This window comes from Orycteropus afer, unplaced genomic scaffold (assembly GCF_000298275.1).
Source record: "Orycteropus afer afer isolate SDZICR_OR568_19922 unplaced genomic scaffold, OryAfe1.0 scaffold00110, whole genome shotgun sequence".
Lineage (NCBI taxonomy): Eukaryota > Metazoa > Chordata > Mammalia > Tubulidentata > Orycteropodidae > Orycteropus > Orycteropus afer.
This window is the reverse complement of record NW_006921697.1, coordinates 3027513-3032365: the sequence shown is the minus strand read 5'-3', so window position 1 is coordinate 3032365 and position 4853 is coordinate 3027513.

The following is a 4853-nucleotide window of genomic DNA, read 5'->3' as shown; positions in this document are numbered from 1 at the left end:
CCCAAGGAGGAAGACTGAACTTATTCTACTCTCACTCTGGATTCCAAGGACTTGGTTCCAAAAATTATTCCCTCTCCCTCTGCATCTCCATTTTCTTTTCCTGCTTATTTGAATCAATCCCATGTGTGTAAAAGCAAGCTCAAGTGCCTCCAGTTAAAAACAAGACAAAACAGAAATAGGAACTTCCTTGATATTTCATCTTCCTTTAGCTAACCACCTAATTTCTCTGCTCTCTTCCATAGAAACATTCCTTAAAAGGGTAATCTATAATCTCTATAATTTCTCAACTCACATTTTTTCCTCCACCCATTCAATCAAGTTTCCTTCCCCACTGTTCCACTGAGCATGCTCTTTCCAAGGTCACTAATGCTTTCTAAATCACTTCTCTCTTCTCACCTTACTTGACTCCTTAGTAGTGTTTATTATGGTTCTTAATTCCATTGCATGGAGAAGTTTATTTCTGTTATTTGCTATGAAATCATGATCTTGTTCCCTTTTGTTTCTCAAGGCCATTCCTTTTCAGGGTCCTCTGCTGGGCCATTGTTCATTTTTCCTCTCCATGTTTAAATGCCCCACATGTCTTTCTTGCTCCCTTCCCTTCTCTAGCTCCTCCTTTGACCTCATATGGTTCCATGACTTTAATGATCTTCCATCCATATGTTGAGGATTCCTAAAATGATTCACAACCTTAACCTCTCCCTTGAACACCAGACATTTATATCCAATTGAACCCTTGACTTCTCCTACATATTTAATGGTCATTATACACTTGGCCTGATAAAATGGAACTCCTTAATACTTAAGATAATTGCAAACAATATCATTAATGTCACAAGCAAGTAAAATTTTGCTGAAAATAACTTAAAACCTGTTGCACAGTACTAAAAAAGGAACTACCAGAAATTCAAGTGGGATTCAAAAGAAGACAAGGAGCAAGGGATATCATAGCTGATGTCAGATGGATCTTGGCTGCAAACAAAGAACAGCAGAAGATGTTTACCTGTGTTTTATTGACTATGCAAAGGCATTTGGCTATGTGGATCATAACAAATTATGAATAATAGTACAAAGAATGGGAATTCTAGAACACTTAATTGTACTAATGAGAAACCTGTATGTAGAACAAGAGGCAGTTGTTCAAACTTAACAAGGGGATACTTCACAGTTTGAAATCAGAAAAGGTGTACATCAGTGCTATATCCTTTCACCATACTTATTTAATCTCTATGCTGAGAAAATCATCCAAGAAGCTGGATTATACAAAGAAGAAGCCAACATCAGGATTTGAGGAAGACTCATTAAAAATACGTGATATGCAGATAACACAATCTTGCTTGCTGAAAGTGAGGGTGATTTGAAGCATTTACTGCTGAAGAACAAAGACAACATCCTTCAGTGTGAATTACATTTCAACATAAAGAAAACAAAAATCCTCACAACTGTTTCAGAAGCAACATCATAATAAGAGGAGAAAAGATTGAAGTTGTTGAAGATTTCATTTTACTTGGGTCTGCAAGTAAAATGGAAGCAGTGGTCAAGAAATTAAGACATTTTTGATTGAGTACATCTGCTGCAGAAGACTTCTTTAAACTGTTAAAGAGCAAAAATGTCACTTTGAAGACAAATGCACACCTCACCCAAGGCATGACGTTTTCAATAGCTTCAAACACATGTGAAAGCTGGACAATGAATAATGAAGACTGAAGAAGAATTGAGGTATTGGTGAAGAATATTAAAAATACCATGGATGAACAAATCTGTCTTGGAAGAAGTACAATTGGAATGCTCCTTACAAGTGAAGATGGCAAGACTTCATCTCTGGTACGTAGGTCATGTTATCAGAAGAGACCAGTCCCTGGAGAAGAACACTATACTTGGTAAAACAGAGAGTCAGAGGAAAATAGGAAGACCCTCAATGAGATGGATCGACACAGTGGCTGCAACAATGAGCTCAAACATAGCAATGATTGTAATTGTTTTATTCTGTTCTACATAAGGTTGCTATGAGTCAGAACAGACTTGTCAGCACCTAACAACAACAACAATACTATCTTCCCACCCTAAACCTGTTTCTTCCTAATGTTCCAAGTCCTCTAGTTGTTCAAGTGAACATCTTGGAATCATTATGGAGTTCTCTTTCTCTTATGTTTCCATGTTTGATCACAAGCAAATCCTGTCAATACTCCCTCCTTGCAAATTAGATCCTGAATATGCCCAGTTTTTCCACATCTACCACTGCTACCATAGGTTGTGCCACTATTATCTCTGCTTGGATTTAGCTAATAGTTTTCTAACAAATCTCTTTGCTTCCATGCTTTCTCTATTATAATCCATTCTCTTCAACAGGCACTAAACCAAAAAACCAAACTCACTGCTGTTGAGTCAGATCCGGCTCACAGGAACCCCTCCTTGGGTTTCTGAGGTGGTATCACTATGGAAGTAGATTGCCCAACCTTCCTTCCAAGGAATGGCTGGTGGGTTTGAACCACCAGCCTTCTGGTTAGCAGTCAAATGCCCTAGGTGCTATGCCACCAGAGCTTATGGTGACACAACAGGCACTAATGTGACTTCAGAATATAATCCGGTCATGTCACCATCCTAGCTGTTTAAAATTCTTTAATGCCTTTCCTACCCAAATTAAAAGAGAAAAAAAAAAATCCACACTTCTTCCCATGTCTTACAAAGCTCTACATGTTCTGACTCATGTCTACCACTATGACTTTAATGCATACCACTCTGCTGCCTAGCCAACTCTACTTCACTACACTGACCACGTTTTGCTCCTCAAACATAATGTTCTTTTCATCTTAGGGCCTTGGAATTTCTGTTCTCTCTCTGGAATACCAACTCTGTGTCACATGGCTGGCCACTTGTGCTTCTGGACTCAGCTTAAAGATTATCTCTACAGAGATGCCTCTTCTGACTACCTAACCTGAAACAGTCACCCAGTCATGCATTATCCACCATCCTATCTTAATTCTCTGTATATCACTTATCACTGAAACGTTCTTCATTTGTTCATGAATGAGTGTTCATTTGGTGTCCATATCTTCCAATTAGAATGCAGACATAAGACTTATCTCCATTATATCCTTACTGTATAGAAGAGTACCTGGCAATAGTAGGTTTTCTTTCTTCTTCTTTTTTTTAATTTCTATTGTGATTTGGGTGTAAGTTTACAGAGCAAATTCATCTTCCATACAGCAGCTCACATACACTTTGTCTCATGACATTGACTGCAATGTCCCACAGTGCAACAGCTCTCCTTCCACTTCCTCCCCATAGCTACCTCTTCCCTGTGTCCTTCCTTCCCATGCACTCCTGCCCACTGCCCAGCTGTCTCCTTGTGCACACACAGCCCTTCTATTCTCCCATGATTGATCTCTCCAAAGGGTGTAGCTACCTAATGTAAATGTTTAGCTCATATACCTGTCTTTTGTTTGGCTGGAAGCCACAGGAACAGGTTCAGTTCCAGACCTGAAGGGCAGCTAGGGGCCATAGTCTCAGGGGTTTCACCAGACTCTATCAGACCAGCAAGCCTGGTCCACACACCCCGCCCCCCAACCTTTTTTTTTAAATGATTTTGAGTTTTGTTCCTCATTGTTCTCCCATTCTATCCAGGATCTCCTACATAGATCCCCCTCTGGTTGACAGTGGTAGGTAGGTGCCATCTAGTTCTGGTCTCATAGTCATATAAGGTGAGGATCGCATGGTGTACCAGTCCCTTGGAGTAATTGTTTCCATATATCTATGGTTTTCTTCATTCTTCTTTGTCTGGATGAGGAAAAGATGTCCAGATGGCTGCTTGCAAGCTTTTAAGATCCTGGTTGCTACTCACCAAAGTAGAATGTGGAACAATGCTTTTATGTAGTATGTTATGCCAATTGACCTTGCTGTCCTCTGTGACCATGGTCCAGAGGTCCACCTACTCACTCTCTCCAGGTAGCTAGCTGTGGCCAAGAAGTGACTACAACCTCGCCCCTTGTCAGCTCTACTCTATACCTGGAAAATCTTACAGAACATACAAATACACTTGTAGAAACATTGTCAACCCTATACATGGTCATGGGCACACTCTCCCCTGCATAGACATACCTAATCATTCAGCTTGTCCACCCACTTATCCACCCATATATCAATGTTTGCCATCACTGACAACACAGTACTGTATATGCAAAAGGGTTCATCTTTGTTTTCTGTACCTCCCATGCACCTCTCTGTCTTCTTCTTCCTCAATGCCACCGAGTTGATCACTCACGTTTGGTACGTTGCACTTCCCTTCACCAAAACCAATACTTGTCTCTACCTATCTAGGTGCATTCCCTCCCCTCCCCTCTCAACCCTGGTAAATTTCCTTTCATATAGAAATGTTTCCTTGACTTTTTACAATAACAGACTAATACACTATTTGCCCTTCTGTGATTGCCTTATTTCACTCAGCATAATGTCCTCCACATTATACGGTGTTTTGCAGATTCTACATTATTCTTTATTGTTGCATAGTATTCCATTGTGTGTTTGTACCATAGTTTGGTTATCCATTCTTCTGTTGATGGGTACCTAGGTTGTTTACAACTTTTGGCTATTATAAATATTGCTGTGATGAACAATAGTCTGCATATATCTGTTCTTGTCCTGGCTCTCACTTCTTTAGAATGTATACCTAGTAATGGAATTGCTGAGTCAAATGGTATTGCTAATTCTAACTTTCTAAGGAATAGCCGTACTGCTGTCCATAGTGGTTGTATCATTTTATAGTTCCACCAGCAGTGTATGAAAGTCCCAATCTCTTCACATCTGTGTTAGGCTGGATTCTCTAGACAAGCAAAACCAGTAAAACTTTATATATATAT